We start from the raw sequence: 22956 nt of genomic DNA on the forward strand, positions 1-22956 counted from the left end.
ATATTAAAACGTTAATTTCTAATTAGTCCTTGAGGTTTTCAAGGTGATGAGGATAGTTTTGAACATAGATTTTCTCCTAGATTCAGAGGAAGTTACTCTTAATTAGTTGGATTTTTCGTGTCATGGCCTCGTGTTGTTCAAATTGACCAATCAGTGTCCAGGTGAGTTATTACTGTCACATCCGATTCGTGATTGACAACACGTTAAAGCACTGTCAGTCACTGACGACAATGAGCTTGGATTTTACGTAAACTTGTTATGGTTTTATCCATGATATCTTGTTTATATTGTCAATTTTGTACAGTTAAGTTCACCTTTTTAAGGGGTTTACTTTCTAATTTGAAAGCCGGGAAGTGTTTCTAAATAACAAAAAATCGCACACCGGTACAGTATATGGGACGGTCAGTAATCCTTGGACACGTATTGCGCATTACTGTGGCAACCCAGCGTGACCTTTATACATGAAATGCATACGGTACATCATAATGAAACCGTTTATATGCGTGGCTTATCGTTGGAAAATTAGCTATTTTGCTGACGATAATGACCATTCTTTTTGCAAAATTTTGGTAGATTCGAGACGTTTTTCGCACAAACTATGATTGGAATAGAGTAAGAATCACAATTAATGGTATGTAGGCGTCACTTTGGGGTTTCACTTACACTTGAAACCTACAGTAATGCCTACGTTTGAGCATCACCCGCTACAGATTTGGATAGCCTGCCAGACTTGATGTGACATAGCTAATGACTTGGTTAGGATACCAAACATTGACGAAGAAACGCAAGTGACATGGTGTTTAACACACTTAAGAGAGCTTATTGGAAAGTGTTATCTGTGTATCGTACAAAATGAACAACATATTTTGCTTAAATTTGTATCCCCGAGTGTTTGTATCGCATGACGAAACATGAGGAATTAAAGCACTTTAAATGGATATTTGTCAGTGTGTTCTACTAACTACGGACTTACCGAGGAAGGGGAAGGGAAAATGACCGTATCTTTAGAGTGGATTATAAGTAGATGAAATCGCAACGTGTAAGCCCCCGCTAATACAATAACAGCAACAAAACCATCAGCATCTGAATTGACGTATCGCGTTGCGTGAACTTATTTAAAAAGGTATAACACTTAAAGTACATAATTCGTTTTGGCTGGAGGAGACAATGAAATACAAACAAGGTGTTATCACCATTGTGTGATTAATGTCAGACACTTTAGTGGAAATCAAATGTCCAAAACTGTATGTGCAAATCTACCATTCATTGAGCTAGGACAGAAACAGACCAACTAGTCTACGGTATACATACAGTCCTGGCCAGCAGGACATTGTTGCAAACAGAATCTTTCCTTTAAAGAGAGAGCAAGCCTATAGGCTGTAACGACACATAAGAATGCTATACGTTTAACATTTTTATGAAGTCATAACTAACGATACCCGTTTCGGTATTTATGAAAATGTCACGTTCCCTTGATTGGTGCCGAGGAGTTTTGCAATATTTATGTAAGAAACGTTCCACTTACTTGAATAAAGTGACCCTGTCTGCCTGGGCCGAAACAACGTGATATTTTATTGTTTTGTTTTCACTTTTAAGACCTATTAAGAAATGCCGTATTTTATTTCTGTTTCAAATCATATATCCGTTTGATATTTCCTGTGGAAATGTCAGAATAAGAAAATGTGAATTTGGGGTGACAGGAAACGATTAACCTATGGAAATGTACATTTCTACATCTTCAACGTATGTGATAATAATGATATAGTCCAAGCTGGTTTCTTGCAAATATCAACTAAAAACGTTAGGCATACAGCGAAGGGTAGGGAGTTACTGAGGCCGATGTTGTAACATGGGATAGGCCTAGGTTATCTTCTTTGGGCCCGGGGCAGTACCATGAGAAAGTATTGTGGGATTATAAGGATTATAAGTCTGTTACTAATATTAGCACAGGCCAATGCCTATATGCCTCAGCTTTCAAAGTTACCATCCTTATGGGCGATTGAAATTAATACACGTATTATTAAGTGGATCATTATCGTCACCTTCGTTGAAGGTACTGTCAGTGGATTTCTCAAGACTAAGAAATTGATTCTTATCTATCGTGTTATTGTTCTATTAAATGAATTAAAAATAACAAGTTTTCGAGCGATGTAGAAATAAAAGTTGTGTTTTCTTTCTTTTAGTGAATATCTTGATATGGTTGCGTTGTAGGTAACTGTTGGAAAGTACTTTAATAATTCCAACCTGGTAGTTCGAACAGAATATTAAGTCGGTTGTCCCCACATGTCTTTACTTGTCCCCACATGTCTTTACTTGTCCCTCATCTAGAGCCACTTTATGTCCTTTATCGTTACTGTGACGGTTCCTTGTTCATCATATCGGTAATGTGATTTAAAGTAGAAATATCAGACGACGAACTCTCACCCAAACTTTGTGTTTGAATAGTGTTTCACGCTATGGTATTTATAGGCGTGGTGATACCTTAAATTGTGTTATATAATTAAACAACGGACACCTAGCCAATTAGCCTCATATTCACTACATGTGTTGTGTGTGACAATCTCATTCAAAATCAATTGAAATTTTTCGAAAAGCTCTTTTCGTTCCAATTAAGATATACATATTTGAAGTTTTGATAAATCTGGGAAACTCATTAAATATGTGCAACTTATGACGTGGAGTGTTGCGCTCATCGAAATTTCTTATTTTAGGCCAGTAGTTTGTATCATACATGTATGAAACCACATGTTATTGTACAATGTGATATCCAATAAATAAGGATACAATGTTATCAAAGAAAACAAGGCATCAAGATGTCTTGCACTTTATTATGTATTTATCGTACATTGCTTTATCCCGTAAATGTAATCAACATCATAATGTATGCATTCATGTTACTCAAAGATGTCATCTAGTAAGGATTTACATGTAATATGAGTCCACTGTAACTTCCTTGCGGGCACTTGCGGCAATAATTTAAAGGAAAAACAACACGTACTATAGGCATATATCCAATTATTTCGAGTCATGTTTTATATTTTATCACATATTTATAGGAACAAGAAAACTTATTCCTGTATACATATTTGTATGCTCTGGTTCGCCATGAAACCAGCTGCCGTCAGGCATTTGCCATAATTTCACGGTTGCAAACAACGAACAAATGCGAGCTTGGTGAAGATTTTATACGTTTGGTTGATACAACAATATAGATGAAACAGTTTGAGTAAAACCAACGGAAAATTAAGATTGAACCTTTATTTCTAGAAAGCATTATGTTTTTACATGGCCTATACTTGTTCTAGAAACTGCTTACCGGTTCGTTTTCGTGTCGAATTCCACGAGCATCTGTTTTCGATCAGCCTTTGACATTGCGTGGTTAAGTATGGTAGCGTGATCAGTGCTTTTAACTGTTTCAAATAGTTAACCGCATATTACCGCAATTGGTACTTCGATGATTCTTTCTGTATAATTGCACGTTTCACGTACCACCCACAGGTGAGACAACTCATGCACTAGGTTGCTATAATAAATGTATTCAATTGTTATCCTGTCGGGGCAAGCGACTGTAGCGTTTAAACATGGTAAAGTTGGTGAGATGCTACTCTCGGAAATTTATCCAGGTCACTGAATTGTTAAATACCAGATTTTACACCACTTTTCTCTCTCCATTTTTTAAACAATTCTACTTCCAGTTAAGTATTGTGCATTATCTTAATGGCAGAATAAGTTTTACATAGACTCCCGGCTTTAACCCTGTTTTAAGCCACTGTCAAACATATTCCTTTCAAGGTGTCATACAACAGCTTGAGTAAAGTGCATCCGCTCATACTGAAAGACCGCTCTACTCACGTTGCATCATTCTTCAATGTTTGCAAATGTCATCATTGATATCTAAGTTTAGAATTTAAAGAGAGAGAAATTAACTACTGCATTTCAGAATCTCAGCACTCAAAGATAATACGTCGAAAAAAAACCTATGGCTTGAAACAGGTATTCTCAACAATACCTTTACTTCTAGCTCAAAATGTAGATGGTAAAGCCATGTAAATTTACAAGTCAACTATCAGGATAACCCTAACGATCAGCTATCATATGGTGGGTATATACCACAGAGATTCAACATATAGAAGCTACTCCGGTTTATGGCTTTGAAGACCAACAGCTCACCCAAAAGCCTCAACCTACAATGCTATTTTATGTAGAGGCTCGATGTTATGCAATAAAGTGCCCAATTAATTTTACAGATTGTAAGAAACTCTGAAAAATTAAAAATTAAATAAATACACAGAAATATGCCACTTCTATAAGGGAATGTGTACACGGAATGGAAAACGAAAAGGATTATTGAACACATTTTTAAAGGGGGAAAAATGGTTCCACGAAACAGGTTGTCGCTGCTCGATATGTACTGCTGGGGCGTAGTAACATCTTCGGTAGTGCCTATCTTCGGAAGCATATTACAGACTTAACGACGACATCGTTCCAAGAAATTGAAATGCGGCATTTAACTGCACAAATACAAAACTCGTGTGATGTAACCGAAGTATTCATCGATCAGTATTATAGGAACCACTTGACGCGTCTGTCATTAGGATTTAGCATTTGACTGGTATCAGTTTAGAGCTTGCAGCGTTATAACTTAGTATTAACGACTCAGTGGTCACTAGGCCTAGGCTATTTCCAATGGCTAGAATAAGAAGGAAGGATTAACCTCAAGTAAGGGTGATAGCTAACAATGAGAATTCAAGGTGATGATAGTCTATTCTTCCTCTATGTCTAGAAGGTCTATCCTTTATCCCTAACTGAATTGACAGTGCTAATAAAACAAAGTCTTAAGATGTAACGCGGCGGGCCCTTTTGTACCTTCCAAGCAAATGACGTATGCATCTTTTAGAGGTTATGAAGTGATAAATTGTATTTCATGACAATTTAAAGTATGTACATAGCATTGAATCAGCATGCATCACTGAAGATATTATACAAATTCCATGGAGATTAATTTACACAGTGAAAGTATTACAATATATATGAGAAGAAAGAGACTTGTAAGAAGACATGAAAGTACAATGGCAGACCGCTACAAATGCTGCAATAAACCTGAATCTATTGATGATGGCCTGTCCCATCCTAACTTTAACATTCTTCAATAAAGGAGAGCACCTTATAAAAAACATTAGAAACAGCATGTTATTCATTGTTTTGGGACACTTTTAATATGAGGTAGGGAAAGGAAGAGTTGGATTCTTTTAGAAAGGTTTGCCATGTTTGTACTTTTATTTACGAGAATGTATATACCTGCTTCAACGCAGAAAATCTGATATGTTCATTGAAAGAAGTTAGATAGTTACAGAGGCAAATTTATTTTGGGAAATTCTATCCAAAATGGTTTTGCAGATATGGAACAAGAGTGGGTTTAAACTTTTTTTCAAGCACCTGTATCATCAATTAATACACAGCACTAAATTAATCCTGTTGTTACATTGCTGTAAACTGCAGCAAGTGTTTAAAGTTCTTTCACTTAGCTTCAGCATTTGTACACTTTAAAAGATAATGTTTGAACTCAACATGACTTTGCAGTGTATATAACAGTCTTTATCAATCGCTGAGCATTTGTCTAAGGTGGCTATATGACTCCATTTAAATGGTAATCCCTTTCCAGCAGTCCCGTGGCCATGGGGCCAGTGGCATCCCCTCTCCCTTCCGGGTTAGTTTTCTCCCACCCAAGCCCTCAGATCTGTTCAACTAACCTAACACGTTATAACTAACAGGACATGAATATCGCGCCCCTCCTTCAAACTCCTCCACACACTACTCAGTATACCTTGTTCAATGCCTGCCTGCTCGCTGGGGTCCAAATATTTCTGTAAAGCCGTCTCCGTCTACATTTAAGTCTAATAAAAATTAGCATAGTGAACAATATACAATATAGACGGCTAGGAGTTGTGCATTATGTATTATTTAAAGGCATAACATAGGGTTGTACAACATTTGGGAATATGCTAGGAATTGTTTCTTCTTCAAAAAGTTAGGACAACTACGGTGGCTTAATAGGGAAGAAAGAAGTGTCCCAAAATCATAAAATTTTGACTTTATATCTCAAAATTTTGACTTTTTATCTCAATATTTTTTTCCTTTCCTATGTCCCTTAAGCCACCGTAGACAACTGTGTAAGCCACGGCTAAATAGCCGTGAGTTGTAATTCATTTCAACTAGTATATTTTCCTACAAAATTAAAGTTAGTCTGGTGCTTCAGGTGTTTGTATATGTGAGAACTAATGATATTTCAAGATAAGCTCATGATTTCGTCGAAACCTCGTTTCTATAACATCGGCACCTTTTGCGCGAGTCATTGTTTTGTTTTCAATTTTCAAATCGCTGGAAAGCGAAGTAGGTTCTTTGTGTGAGATTCCATAACAACTCCCTGGTGAGATATACCAGTTGAACATACATGGTCTGGCGACCGCGGAAAGTTGCACAATTAAAGTGTAAGTCGAATAGTCGATGAAGCTATTAATTAAGGTACGAACCTTCTGTTTTATTTTGTTTATCCTCGAGATATACAGACCACGCGCTAATAGGGCAGCCACCAGTGGGTAGGAGCCGGGGGAGGCACTGGGAGCACGTGCCCCCACTTTTTCCAAAATAGCAAATGTGCCCTACTGGCAAATAAAATGTGCCCCTTTGATGAAGAACTGTCTTTTAGATATCTTCAGCCATTGTTAATTTTAATATTTTAGTTTAATTATTTATTTTTAGTCTGTACATGCTATTTTTCAAATGGCATCCCATATCTTTTTGTTGCACGGTTACATGATAATAAACAATCTCAATAAATAGTATTGATAGCATACTAACACATAATATAAATTTAAGTGATATGGCCGTTGTGTATCGGTTTATAGAATGATGAGTGGTGATTGTGGAATGAGAAAGTGCCCCTCTAATGTTGTTCCCCCCCCCCCACTTTTTGAAAGCTTCCTAGTCCCTGCCAGCCACGCAGATTACAGTTGAAGCGGATATTGTGGTACATTTCTTCTTGTTTTATTTTTGGGGGTGGGGGGGGGTCGGGTTCATTCATATCCTGACTAGGTACTTCTCGTGGTTGCCTTGCAAGGAGCTTCTTCTGTTGCTAACGATACTACAGTAACAGATTCAATATTTTAAAACCCTTTTTATCCTGTGTTTTATTTTGACACAATGGGGAAATCGTCATAATCTGTAGCAAAGACATCATTTATGTGCTTAAAATGAATTACCCTTTCAATTTACGCTTGCTTATGTCAAGACCTGTAAAAAATTGTTCGTCTTCAGATTGAGATATCACTAATGTATCGTTTCAAAACTTGGGCCGTTTCTACCGTTAACACCCCCCCCTCCCCCTTCCTCGCATGAGACAGATATCATGCAATTCTGTTCCGTATCCGGACCGTCACTATATGAAATATATCTACACATGTTCTGACGTATATCTTAGTCTAGTTGCATTGGTCAGAAATGGAACGGTGCTGCATGAACCTAACACGTTGCATTGGTTTTAAGTGATATGTTTGCGAAGCCTATATACACACTTTACCATAGGCAATAGGTCATTTTTGGTTTCGATGATAATCATAACCTATGCATTCATGCAGGCGGAGAGTGTGTGCGTGTGTGTGACGCCTCGCTTGTAAACACAATATCTCAAGAAGGAAAGCTTGGACCAATCTAATATTTGGTGTATATGAGTACCACATTCAGTAGAAGAACCTTATTGTTTCATGGGGAGGTCAAAGGTCATTTGGAGTCACCAGGGGCAGTGAAAACCTTGTAAACACGATAACTCAAGAAGGAAAGGTTGGACGAATCTCATATTTAGCTACCGTATCTCCCACCGACCAGCCTATAAGATAACATGTGCATTATGCGTCATACAAATAGGAGGCTATTGGCAAATTGGAAATGAGCTTATGGGCATCCGTAGAATCTAAAACTCTGAACTGCAAACTCGAACTTATTTGTATTGGCTTCAACGTGCCGCTCGGAAGCCTTACTTTACGTGCCAAAGAAAGTGCACTCTATACAGTACAGCGGTTCTTTTGGACGTTTTCCGTCGTATTTATTTCAGGTTGGATGTTTCGTTGTGACCAGGCAGCGTTTATGAAACTTAACAGTTCGTCTAGTTAGATTTTTTACTTTGACCAAACCAAATGCGAACTAATTGTGTAAAACGGCCTTAGTTTGGCAGTGAGTTTACGAGCTTTTGTCTGGATCGGCTGTTGATCTCAATTTGTGCAGTCTCTTCCACCAGTTTCAGCATAGCTAGGCCTTAATTTAAGTAACGTTCGACTTTCGTCACGTTCATGATTATGGGACAACTTGAACAAACCTGGCTAGGCCTGTGAGCAATTATATGTTGTCTAGGCCAGCAACGGTTGGCTAGAATAGGGTTCGTTAACACAACAACGTGAAGAATACCAGTTAAAATACCAATACACTTAAGATGGCAAAACATCTCCTTAATTATTTCTTTAGGCAATTTTCCTACTGGCTATCAGTCATAATTCGCAAAGTATAGAACAATTTAAGAAGTTTTGAGACAAGTTTGCTGGTGTTGCTGCTAGAATTTTTGGAAGATAGATGCTCTTACAACCTCAGATTATCATTGCGTAAATGATCGCTTCGGTTTAGGCAGTGTATTGGAGTAATTGCGATACTTTTTCGAGCATCAATCTGCAGCTATAAAAGACAAGATAAATAATTGGGAAAATGTACGAAGTCGCTCTAATTGAGCAGCGGTGCAGAGTAGCAGTGAGGTACTGCATAGGCTTAGGACTCCCGCACATCTACTTACTGTATCTTATACTGTACGGTATGCCTAGTAGAATAGAGGAGCAGTAATGTAACAGAAGCCAAGCTATCTTCGTAGGTATTTTTACAGATGTTGTATTTTTAATTGTTTGAGACTCTACAGTAGGCCTAGCTGCTTATTTATGATTCTGTGTCATGTTTTACTTTGTTCATTACTTACTTTTGATGGAAAAAGATTAAATTTCATACTGCACAGAAACATTATTTTCCAATGTGAAATTACGTAGCACCATGCATCTGCCTAAGTGCCTAATCTTTTTGCACAGAAAGTATTGATATTGTAGATCTGTACTATGGACACTTGAACAGCAATCATAGGCCTAGTGGCAAGTGAAATTTGGCGAGTAGCTTTTTGGTCACGGTCGCCAAACTTCTAAAAATAATTTTCGAGGCCTGAAAACCTTGAAAATATGATTTCTCATGGTAGAACTCATTGCTACTTTTCATACATGGTATATAAATTTGCCATATTGAGTACAAGAATCCTGTTGCTTGTGAGGTCAAATCTCCTTTGAGGTCAAACTCTAAAAAACCTTTTACATGTTATCTAACGATGGAAATCGTGGATACCTCTAATACTTGGTGTGTGGATTCATAACATTGAGTACAAGAACCCTAGTGGTTTTGGTGTATAGCACGTAGAGTAGACTGACCTGTGTTTATCATGCCATAGTGTTACTGTATCAAAATGGTGGTTTTTGAGCATTGGTTCAAACCATCGCGTAAAGAAAGGACATTTTGCTTTAGGCCATAACAAAAATATTTCACCAGTCAGCAAATATCTGTGCATGTCTTCCAAATTGTCAAATATAAATTTCAAATTTTAAGCAATATGGTCAGAAAATTTATACCGGTATTCAAAATTGCAAAGTCAAACATTACAAAAGAGAAATCCAATATTTTGGATGGCGGTGATAACGTCTCTGTCAACAGTAGTGGAATTCCCCGCTGTTTCTCACGAGTGTACTTGACCAGGAACAAGGCAAATCGAGCGTATCGTCCATTCACGATATACGTCTGTACCTTAAACAAGAACATATTTTTATAACTTGCTCCAGCTGGTTTGCAATCCAAAGAAAGTTCAGATGTAGTGAATTCACCACACGATTGGAAAAGGGGGACAAGGAAGTCCCACCGGGTGGCCAACAGCGCCAATAAATGGATTCAAGTTGTGTTCATTAACTCGCTAAGAGGGTATCTGTTGCGCTATATGGACTGACCCTGTGTTTCCATGGTGATAATTATCGACGCGTCTGGTAGTCAACTTGGAGATTAGATTACCCATATGCATCTTCAAAATAGAAAAACACATCTCATGTCTTACAAACATAAGTGTATACCATATACATAGCAATTGCAACTAAGCAACACTTTAAAACAAATAGTATATGTACGCGTAGAAAGCAGGTTCAAGTATGGTACCGTCGCTAGGCGAGACCACATCGTCATGTTCACTTAAAGATATAGACAGAACATGTTAAGGATGTTTTATCAAGTTCTTAACAAGAAGACAAACTTCTTATATGATTAGATGCTTGGATATCGCTTGATTTGGCCACACAGTCATACAACATCTGCCGTTCACGTTTCCCCTGCACCTCAACTCCCAACCGAGCCCCAACACTCAAGCAGTCACACATCTCGGGTTCTAGACATTAAACACTAAGTTTATTAACCACTGAAAACCTGTACTGAGGCTGATAAGTATGTACTCAGCAAGTTACACGTTAAGAAACAAAGCTCTGTCAAATATTTCTATCCCAATAATCAGACCTGAAATGGTTCAGTCGTTACATCAGCAAATACTGCAGTCGGAGAAGGCAATAAGATTTAATTCAGCTACTTATGGTTTAAGGGTTTTCAGTTGTAATGGTCTTTACACAAAATTACACATCGCCAAACTGTCCCTTGGTGAATATGCCGTAAACACAATCAAAATGGACTATATGCACCGCCCAACTGTCACTTGGTCTATACATACACACACATTCCTGATCGACTTTGTACACTATGGGCGGCCATTTGAGCAAAAAATACAACGATGAAACAAGAAAAAAGATGAAGGAACACTCATAGGAATGTAGTACATTACAGATTGACTGAAAGGATAAAGATTAATCATTCTAAACACGAAAAGAAGGGAAGGATTGCCTTAATCCTCTCTGTGTCCCTCCACTGTTTATCTCCTACCTCTCCTATTCTCCTCTTGGTTTCTTTCTTTCTTCTCTCCATCCCTTATCTACTAATCCCCTTACATCTATCTTTTTGTGTTCACCATGCTCATTAACCTGTCTGTATTCTGTGCGTGTTTTTGTCCCAACTGTTACTTGTCATTTAGCCTCTGAAGAAGATCCTGCTAGGATCGACACGTCAGTCCAACTTACTTTTACACAAAAGGAAACTGATCAAACAACCATATTAAACTGCTCCAAGCCATCGATTAACGACATGACTGCGCCAACTAAATGAAAGATCGCCCCCACAATTGAAAGTTTTCCCCATAAATGAAAACGAACGTTGGGACAGAATCAAAATGAGCATTGATTGGGACAGAATCAAAACGAACAGCGGGCAAAAACGAACAGCCGGCAAAATCAATACAAACAGAGGGCGATTTTCCAAGCACGCCTCTTAGATAATTTTAGGAATTCCTTCAGCACACGTCAACGGCGCAACTCAAACCGCATCTTGCTGCATAGAAATGTTGTGTCTTAGCGTCATATCATCCGGCCCATATGTACTTGGTCACGGTGACCAGGCCTGTCTATGAAAATCAGTATGGCAGTGCCCACCGTCTGCCACTCGCCCGGTTAAAAACTGCCCTGTGGGCACTGATCGACGTCGGGCCCCTTGGCCTATTAGAAGCGCTGGCTCGGTCAACATGCCCAGTGCCAGTGGTACTTGCGTTGGTAAAAGCACTTGAAGAGATTGTACTTGTAAAAGACATGTTACTGTTAGTAGTAGTATTACTTGTAACGTGGGGCCTTCTGAGAGTATCACCTTCAACTGACTGCCATAGGGTGGTTAATGCAGTACTGAATAAAGCTGATGCCTGGCGTAGCTGTTCAAAAGCAGCGGTTAGATCGTGATTTTCCACACTGCTTGAAGACTATGTGACACTAGTTTGCTACTCGTCCGGTTAAAAACTCCCATGTGGGTACAATGACAACACGACGATTGGCCCACACAGTTCACTGACCTTGTGAAGCACGATGCAGCGTGGTTGGACAGAAGTGTCGTGCATACAAGATGACGTGTAACGTATGGCCTACCATAGACGTAACTATATTTCATAATATAACACGGTCGAGGAAAACCAAAACAGCGGCATCTGTTCGTTTAGTTCATAAGCGCTCGTTCGTTTCGCGTGAACGTTCATTTTGATTACGTGCGAACGTCCTTTTGCTTACGTTAAAGCTTCGTTTGTATGGTGGCGCTTTGTTCTGACAAGTGGATCAAATTTGACTTCCCGTTGCTCCTTTGGTTGAATGTGTTTGATATGTTTCGCTACATGATTGTCTTTTTTATCAGTTCTACGTTACCAATGTTTTGCAACTGACCGTAACGTAGCATATGGCTGTTTTCCTTGTGATTCCTTGGTGTACGTATACACTGTTACGTTTTCAGATTCCTTCTATTCAATTTGTTGCAATTAATTCCCTTCATTGTTCCTATTTCTCTTTTTTAGTGTGCCTTTCACAATGTTTACATTGGTATTACATATATTTGTTATATATAAATGTTCTCGGACTTTTTTACTTCTGTTGACCTCAAATGACCTTTGACCAGCTCCACCAATTTTCATAGGATTTTTGTACGCACCATAGGGAAAATACACCAAGTATGAAGCTGAACCAAGTTTTTTTTTTTAATTTATCGAAATTTCAAGGTTTCCAGACTTTCAGATTTGTCGACCTCAAATGACCTCCAACAGTTTTAAAGGGTACTTCTACTAACCATATGGGATCTACATACTATGTAAATTTCAAGCAAGATGTACCTTTCGAATTATCGTGTTTACATGGTTTCAGACGTTGACCTCTAAAGATCAAAGTTTCAAACCAGATTTCACAGAGACATACGTGATCTGACGTTGTAAACGCTGTTAGAAAATACTGCTTCCAATATTTTTACCGTCTATAAATCGTCAGAAAGTTTTCTTTCTTTCCTTACTTTATTTTACTTTTCACAGAAAAGTTACCCAAGACAGAGCCTCGGGAACAAAATGCCAAACATTTCGTCCACTCTACAGTCTCAACTCCAATACCCACATCGAATCTGTAACTGTGTGACCACGACAGTGCTACTTCAAGTCAAGTATCACTAGTCCCTTTGAAAGCAAAAATATACTTCAGATTGCTGAGAAGTTTTAAAAAGTTCATTATTCCTGGAAGTCTCTTTACATGCGTTTATTACACTAACGATTATCTTTTTTAATCTCTACATTTGCCTGTTGAGGATATGGAGTTATAAATGGATGCTACATATAGAATTTGACTTTTTGCACTGTACTCAATCACGCGAAAGCCTACCGACGTCAGCAAGTATTTTCCCTTTGAAACAATTCAAATGTGTAACTCCTACAGAATTCCCGCCAATCACAGTCATTGGTTGCTTACATTACAGTCTATATATCATACATTTTTGAAATAATTCGTAGCTGATGAATATGCTCTTTCCTTTTACACATCCTCCTACATATTTCCCACCAATCACAGTCATTGGCTGAGCAAAACTAAAAAAGCTGCCTTAGACGATTCCACTACTTCTGCAAGTTAGGTTCTAACGTTTAAGCTTAATTACGACTAGCTACAGTAGGCCCAGGCCCCTGCACTACATTACAAACTTCTGGCTTCATGCCTTCCTATCATACTCACGTCCGTGTTCGTCAAGATGCCTTGGGACCCTCGACCTGGGCTCAAACAAGATACGTAAAGTAATTAGATTTATATCTCTGCCAAAATTGGTAAATCAGTCATGTCAGGGTACGGGTTACAGCTAAATGCTTGACTTGTATCGACAATACGTCGTGAATGACATATGATTTCTACATATATATCTTTAAACTGGGTGATTTCAGTCTATATATCATACATTATGGAAATAATTCGTAGCTGATGACGATTCACTTTCTGTCTACACATCCTCCAAGGTTTGTGTAACTGAAGAATTCTAACCAGACGGATCATAAAATCAAGCAATATACATTTTATGCGGTTGATTTTGCGGTAAACGCATTTAGTGGCGTTATCTCTGAATGGGGGGAAAGTCACGTTCAAATCTATAGATAGAAAATTAGTTGTTAATAGATCACACGTTCACGGTACAGTTCGTTCTGCATAACCATGCAACAATGATCAGATTACAAATTATATATTTATTTGTTATAGAGTTATTTCATTGCCTTAGTGCTTACCCTATATAATTATAAATTACTTATGAATATTTATGGAGAAATCTACATTTATTCAGAACATGGGTGTACCGAGCTAATTAGTGTTCGTTAAGTTTAGTTTAAAACTTTACACTAAAGGAGGATTAACATAAAGCTATATGCATGAATTTAATCCGCTTAGCCTATAGGGAGCAATACGACCAAATTCGAACAGAAAATTGTCACATCATTTCAAAATATTCTGCCACCCACTTCAGACACGTGCTAACGACACATGAGAGTATGCAAACCATTATTAAAAAAAGTTACTTTTAAGTAAATTCTAGGTCACAGTTTATCACATAAATATAAATACAAATGTAAGAGGATGGATACCCAATCACGTATTACCGAGACAGGAAGTAACCTGGTCGATGTTTTCTTTTCCATTATCCTTGAAGCAATCTACTTGATAACTTATGGATAACCAGAAAACGAAACGTTTAGTGGTTCCGATGCCCAAACATATCCATGTGGTAAGCCATACATTTGAATATTCATGAACTTGCGCAAACCGAAATGAAGAGGGGTTAACTAATGCGGCAACATATAAAGGAAGGTACCAGGAATCAGTTATCATGTTGACAAAGTCTATGTAGTAACTTAGTATAAAAAACAGATACATGCATGAATATTAATCAGGTCAAAGTTTATGATATCATAAGCATGTACTGTATCTATATACTGTACTTACATTGTATTATGCAAGTACATATGCATAGAGCTAATTAGATATACTATTTTAGAAATATCAGATTAAGAATTTTATGTTCACTGATGAATATTCCTGATATGCACACAAACCATAACACGGTTGATTATATGAATGTAGTGTGACAAAACCTTATATGTCAAGGTTGAAAATCATGGAACATTTGGTTCTTGTCTGTGTTTAAAAGCCACTGATTGCAATTTGATGAATATTAATGACATAAAGATGTAAATGTCATGAAATGTGCGTAGTTTGTACAAGATCACCATATCAGCATGATCCACATTTTACGTTAAGCCCTGCCCATTAATTGATATTCATGTTAGAAAACAAAAACAATCTACTCATCACTTTTTCCCATAAAGCCTCACCTATCATGAATTGTAATGATGTAAAATTGTTTTTGCAAAGAACATGTATATGTCGTTACATCACCATACCGAGTACAAACTAAATCGGACATATAGTTGCAGAGGTATTGACATTTTAAGAATTGTATGGTAGCCTCTGACCACTCATTAATTATTCATGGATCGGAACCAAAACAATAGGGCACATCTACTCATCGTAGTTCATCTACCTACAAAGTATGACATTGATTCAACTAGTGTTTGCACGGGTTATCCGGGTACCCGGGTACCCGCCCGACGTAATACTACCCGGTTTCTAATTTATTACCCGAGTCCTACGCAAAGAATGATTTAAAAAAAAAAATGCAAATCTACGGTTAGGCAGATTTCCCATTGACTTAGTGTGGTGTTAGGCTACCATGTGGTTGAAGATAACAGCAATAACGAAGTATTCCATGGATATCTTATAACTGCGTCACAATTTCAGCTAATAAACAAATGGCTATGCTAGATTACCCCATTGACTTAGTGTGGTGTTATGCAGCCATGTAGTCGAACGTAACAGCAATAATGAATGTGTTCCATGGATATCTTATAACTGCGTCACAATTTCAACGAATAAACAGATGGTTAGGCTTAGCTAGATTTCTCATGCATTGACTTAGTGTGGTGTTAGGCTACCATTTGGAAGAAATTATTATTCATTCATTCGTTTATTTCATAGAAGGAAAGGCTGACAAGGAATTTTAGGACATGTTTATGGATTGTAGACGGGATAACTAAAATATAATAATCGCAAATGGCTTTTTACTAATCGTGTATTCCAAATGCGATCAAATTGCGCGAATCGCGTAATCTCGCGGCTAATGCGAACCCTTGGCCTGCATAATAGATAGTAGTAGTAACAACTGAGCTAAAGCCTAAAGGGATATTTTATGGTCTGATCCAATAGACGTGGAGAGCAAGCATAAGCAGCGGCGGCAGTGCCATTTTAACAACATTACTACTAATTATATTAAGTAATTAACAAGTTTATGACAGAAAAAAAAGCAAATAGAAATTATTGAGGAAGGTTTTATACCTTACCTTAAACATACGTTTATGAACATCAAAACATTGTCAGTAGAGAATATAATTCATTTATTATAGCATTTAATATGTAATTTCTTGAAAATCGTGATACACGAGAGTAAACAAGTTTTTTTCCCGGGTACCCGGATACCCGACGGGTAACGGCTCTCGGGTACCCGGTTCCCAATTTTTGGACCCGTGTAAACACTAGATTCAACCAAGGGTTAGGGTTTACCGGTTTACAAGCTGTTTTTGACAATTTCCCCTTAAGCCCCATCCACTCATGAATATCAATGAAGTAAACTTGTTGTTGCAAAGAATATGTAGTTACAACACCATACCCAGTATCAACTAAATGGGACATACTGTACAGTTCAAACAGATACTGACATTTTCAGAATTTTGCGTTAAGCCCACCATCAACCATAGGGATCATCTACTGACCATGACCAACATACATATCAAGTATGATATTGTCTCGTTCACGGACAATACGATGCTAGGAGAAAATAAAGGAGATTATCGAGCGTATAGAAGATGTACTTTATACTGCTACTAATCGAACAACAATACAATGGAGTATTGTAATGTAGCTAACCGGTCGAGGCGATTTTACTACACAAGGTTACACCACAATATTCTGAGCTCAGGAAGAGACACTCTTCAAGTATGAACGAGAACCTCTCTCCAAAATATAATCTTCACATTACTAGTCTTGTCGACGTCTACTGTAGTTGACACAAAATGTGAAAACAACACATTACATAAGCATGCATGATGGGATATTTGTACATGCATTAAATCCAAAATAAGATAATATTATTCATGTAAGCATAGATTGCGACGTTTGTGGTGTTGCTGTATGGTTTGGCGTGTTTGAATATTTTCCATTTATATAAAAGTTGATTTTTCTGTCCTTGAGTGACCAGATATGTTTACTAAGTTCAGGGTGGTTTCTTTTGTGTTGGTTGTTGTACCGTGTCTTAAATTAAGCTGCACAAAGTCCAACGTACATTTGTGTATGGAACTGTTCTAGTGTGAACTAGTTCCGTAGTGTTGGATGAGTCTGAACTAAGGGTGATATGCTCTAGTTCCATAGTGTTGGATGAGTCTGAACTAAGGGTGATATGCTCTAGTTCCATATTGTTGGATGAGCCTGAACTAAGGGTGATATGCTCTAGTTCCATAGTGTTGGATTAGTCTGAACTAAGGGTGATATGCTCTAGTTCCATATTGTTGGATGAGCCTGAACTAAGGGTGATATGCTCTAGTTCCGTAGTGTTGGATGAGCCTGAACTAAGGGTGATATGCTCTAGTTCCATAGAGTTGGATGAATCTGAACTAAGGGTGATATGCTCTAGTTCCATAGTGTTGGATGAGTCTGAACTAAGGGTGATATGCTCTAGTTCCATAGTGTTGGATGAGTCTGAACTAAGGGTGATATGCTCTAGTTCCATAGTGTTGGATGAGTCTGAACTAAGGGTGATATGCTCTAGTTCCACAGTGTTGGATGATGAGTCTGAACTAAGGGTGATATGCTCTAGTTCCATAGTGTTGGATGATGAGTCTGAACTAAGGGTGATATGCTCTAGTTCCACAGTGTTGGATGAGCCTGAACTAAGGGTGATATGCTCTAGTTCCATAGTGTTGGATGAGTCTGAACTAAGGGCGATATGCTCTAGTTCCATAGTGTTGGATGAGTCTGAACTAAGGGTGATATGCTCTAGTTCCATAGTGTTGGATGAGCCTGAACTAAGGGTGATATGCTCTAGTTCCATAGTGTTGGATGAGTCTGAACTAAGGGTGATATGCTCTAGTTCCATAGTGTTGGATGAGTCTGAACTAAGGGTGATATGCTCTAGTTCCATAGTGTTGGATTAGTCTGAACTAAGGGTGATATGCTCTAGTTCCATAGTGTTGTATGAGTCTGAACCAAGGGTGATATGCTCTAGTTCCATAGTGTTGGATGAGTCTGAACTAAGGGTGATATGCTCTAGTTCCATAGTGTTGTATGAGTCTGAACTAAGGGTGATATGCTCTAGTTCCATAGTGTTGGATGAGTCTGAACTAAGGGTGATATGCTCTAGTTCCATAGTGTTGGATGAGTCTGAACTAAGGGTGATATGCTCTAGTTCCATAGTGTTGTATGAGTCTGAACCAAGGGTGATATGATCTAGTTCCATAGTGTTGGATGAGTCTGAACTAAGGGTGATATGCTCTAGTTCCATAGTGTTGTATGAGTCTGAACTAAGGGTGATATGCTCTAGTTCCATAGTGTTGGATGAGTCTGAACTAAGGGTGATATGCTCTAGTTCCATAGTGTTGTATGAGTCTGAACTAAGGGTGATATGCTCTAGTTCCATAGTGTTGTATGAGTCTGAACTAAGGGTGATATGCTCTAGTTCCATAGTGTTGGATTAGTCTGAACTAAGGGTGATATGCTCTAGTTCCATAGTGTTGTATGAGTCTGAACTAAGGGTGATATGCTCTAGTTCCATAGTGTTGGATTAGTCTGAACTAAGGGTGATATGCTCTAGTTCCATAGTGTTGGATGAGTCTGAACTAAGGGTGATATGCTCTAGTTCCACAGTGTTGGATGAGCCTGAACTAAGGGTGATATGATCTACTTTCATAGTGTTGGATGATGAGCCTGAACTAAGGGTGATATGCTCCAGTTCGATAGTTATGAAGAGCCTGAGCTAAGGGTGATATGCACTAGGTCCATAGTGTTCTAGGTGCCTTGGAAATTGCTCCATCGCACATTGACCGATATACCGAAGTGAGGATGGTGACGGCCGGTGTGCCAACGTGTCCTCCAGCAACAGACACGAATACCGTCTGTATTACTCTCATCGGAATTTATGAGGTGAAGCGACCCGACTCCCTAGTGTCTGAAATTCTTGGCATTTTTTGTCTCGACAACTGACAGACTTCATTTAAGTTATCGTTAGAAGACAATAATAAACGTATCGCCTCCGCTTTGGTTTTACAAAGCCTAGTCAGTTTTTAATCTGATATTCGATATACTGAAGAATAGAGTCCATGAAACAGCACTTACACTCAGCGAAAGACACTGTAGGTAACACTATTGTACGGTGAAAATGTTACTATATTTAAAGGACTATTACAGCCTTTCAGACCATTACATACGTCATAGATATGGTATCGTCTAGATTATTGTATTGCGTCACTTCGTTTTGTACGTGTGAGGTATGAATTATCACAATAATCTAAAAGAGTATATTTTCTGTTAATAACAAGTTACATCGCTAAATTAATCATTATAAAGACATCCTGATACCTTATAGTGAGAGTGCACCTCGAAAGACATGTCTAAGTTTCGAAACTGTTTTTGTTCGTGTCTCTACTCTCTAGCCTAATGAGGGGAATTGGAATATATAACAGGGTTCTGCCGCTGCCGGTCGGCGCCGGTCGGGCCCGACCAGCACGCTGAATTACCGACCGCCACAATCTGCCTGAGTGACTTTTCCGACCGGCACTTATTTTCGTTAGGAACTCAAAAAAACAGCTCCATAGACGGAGGGTCGAACGTACAGTAACACTGCAGTAATAAACGCTGTTCAAAGGTTCACTGCATGATATCGCGCAGTTGATCGGAGTTATTCACTAGTTTACTGTTTATTTGTACATGAAATTACACTCAGATTTTGTATTCACTACTCGATACATGAGAAGCAGCGTTAGTCGCTCAGTGTGTATATCATAACTGTCGTAAGTAACTGTCCCATCTAAAATTATCATCTCAGCCTGAATAATTTATTTAATAGGCACCACCGGCTGGTCTGTACTCTGGTGCTCCAGATATTTGTCCTAACTTTGTTCATTAATTATGAAAAATTCCAGACATACGATCTCATTTCAAAGCTGTCTACATGTGGCTCAGAATACTCGGGAAGGGCCGTTTCCGGCTATCTGGGGGGTTTCCAAAACCCACAATTTTCTTGTACGCTCCGCGCCAACCGATGGTGGCGCTCCGCTTAGATAGTCCTGCCGGCACTCAATCCACCCTGGGCAGAACCCTGTATATATATATATATATATATATATATATATATATATATATATATATATGTTGATACTAGTTAAGACTAGTGGAACACTAGTAGTTGTAACTCGGAGTTTCACGCATTTTAGCGATCATCAGACAACTCATATATATATATATATTTATATATATATATATATATATATATATATATATATATTTATATATATATATATATATATATATATATATATATATATATATATATATATATATTTATATATATATATATATATATATATATATATATATATATATATATATATATATATATATATATTTATATATATAGCCTAGTGGTTAGGGTGTCCGCGTACAGAGCGGAAGGCCCGTGGTTCGAATCCCGGTGGAGGCTGAAAGTTTTTTCACTGTTCTTGATTTTCCAACTCATTACGATTTTCATTTATATATATATATATATATATATATATATATATATATATATATATATATATATATATATATATATATCATATTTATCTGAGGGGTGTTGCCCCTTTTTAAGAAAGCATTGAAGGGAAGATAGAATAACCCGCTAGAAATAAGAGGTCATGATATTCATCTAAGAGAGGTTATGAGAGGTCATGATATTCATCTAAGAGAGGTCATGAGAGGTCATGATATTCATCTAAGAGAGGTCATGAGAGGTCATGATATTCATCTAAGGGAGGTCATGGGAGGTCATGATATTCATCTAAGAGAGGTCATGAGAGGTCATGATATTCATCCAAGAGAGGTCATGAGAGGTCATGATATTCATCTAATAGAGGTCATGGGAGGTCATAATATTCATCTAAGAGAGGTAATGAGAGGTTATGATATTCATCTAAGAAAAGTCATCGAAGAGAGTGCTGGTGCACCAACTATAGAAACGTCACTACACCGAGCTAATAAAATCTCAGCTCCAATCCCTCTCAAATACGATTTTTCACCTTATTTAGTTTTGTTCAGTTTTTGCATATCGAAAAGAGAGAAGGAGCTTTCGCTTTCATGAGTTGCGTGCAGGACTGTTGTGTATTCTTATTCTTATTATTTTAATTTATCGGTTTGTTCGCAATGAAGAGGTGGGTCCATTTTATAATAATGGTACTACAGTTACTTCTCAAATCTTACTTTTACATTCATCACAGCGAGACGCATGCGGTGCTAAAAATTGAACTGTGAGACTGTTCTTTCAATAATATACAACGGAACCACTGAAGGTCTTACACGCTTTCACACTACATCCCCTGTATTGTAATAGACTATTCTCTTACGCCTCACTTTCAACCAATAAAACTGCGCGTTAATTTACGTGCATGTTGAATATTAATAAGATGCCTTTTCGTATACTGTGTTTTATCGTTAACTTACCAATAACGAGCCTTTTATTATCATAACATGGGTGATCAAGTATTTCTTGGGAAGTTGTATTTTCTTTCTGGATCAATTTCGTGTAATCAAAATAAATCGCTAAATAAAACAATTTGAAATATTTCCAATGGTTAACAACCTTATTTCAACCGAATACATCTAAGCTCTGTTACCGTACGTCGCTCCTGAACCTGTACTGCTACAGTGTTATCGTAAACAGTGTCAATATGTCCGGTAGGGTTGACCCCATGCACTAAGAGGAGCCCAGATACTGACAATTTGTCGCTCTCGTCCCCGCATCGTTGATTTATACAGGCTACTACTACCATCCTATAAGCCTTTATATAAACACAGAAGGAAGTTGTAGGGCAGGTCTAGCCACTTTATTTTGCAGAGATAGCACTTTTTGCGCGGCTGAGACAAGCTAATAGCAGGTGAGTTTTCGTGTTCGAGGTTCGTTTGAAAACTAGGTGATTTGGACGGGAGTGCTGTAGCTATTTGTATGTATGTATATTAACACTGGCAACAAGATGAAGAAACAAATTGCAGTCTTCATGTCAAATGTATCGTCATAAAATAACTGTAATGGGTTTTCAGTTTTTAATTGCATTTTACCGTCCTCTTCCGTCGTTTTGAAACATGCGTGCAAAAACCGCATTCTCCGCTTGGCTCTGTATAGTTTTCAGAAACGAAGTTATGAATATTGGTAAATATTGGTATTTAATGGGCTAGAGTATATACATTTCCATTCTCGTATAGATATCACTCACAGAGTGATTTTATTTTGAAACATTAATCTCATTTAACATCGGCAAAATCTTGGAATGATGTTAGAGTTCAATTTTATGCGTTACTGATTTAACAGAGCCTGCATTGATTGATGTAAACTGTAAGTTACCTGACTGCGTTGACGTTCATCCATGTTATAGGGAATCACTGTATTTCGCCTACTTTCCTGTCATTTCAACGGCAAAGGTACGTAATTATTTGTAGGCGTGAATGGCTCAAACAACCACTGAGTGAAAAGGAAGTTTCTTTTCTTGTTAACATATTCGTATATTTAGTACCTTCATACAACATAATCCCAGTGTACAATTTCTTCAGTGTAGAGGCGATATTT

The 22956-nt window shown here is 37.9% G+C and overlaps 1 protein-coding gene across 2 annotated transcripts in view; it reads right to left on the bottom strand.

The window, feature by feature from the left end:
* The window catches only part of LOC139964225 (uncharacterized), a 184854-nt gene that overhangs the window by 156944 nt on the left and 4954 nt on the right, over positions 1 to 22956 (bottom strand). The window lies entirely within an intron of this gene.

This window comes from Apostichopus japonicus, chromosome 22 (assembly GCF_037975245.1).
Source record: "Apostichopus japonicus isolate 1M-3 chromosome 22, ASM3797524v1, whole genome shotgun sequence".
Taxonomy (NCBI): domain Eukaryota; kingdom Metazoa; phylum Echinodermata; class Holothuroidea; order Aspidochirotida; family Stichopodidae; genus Apostichopus; species Apostichopus japonicus.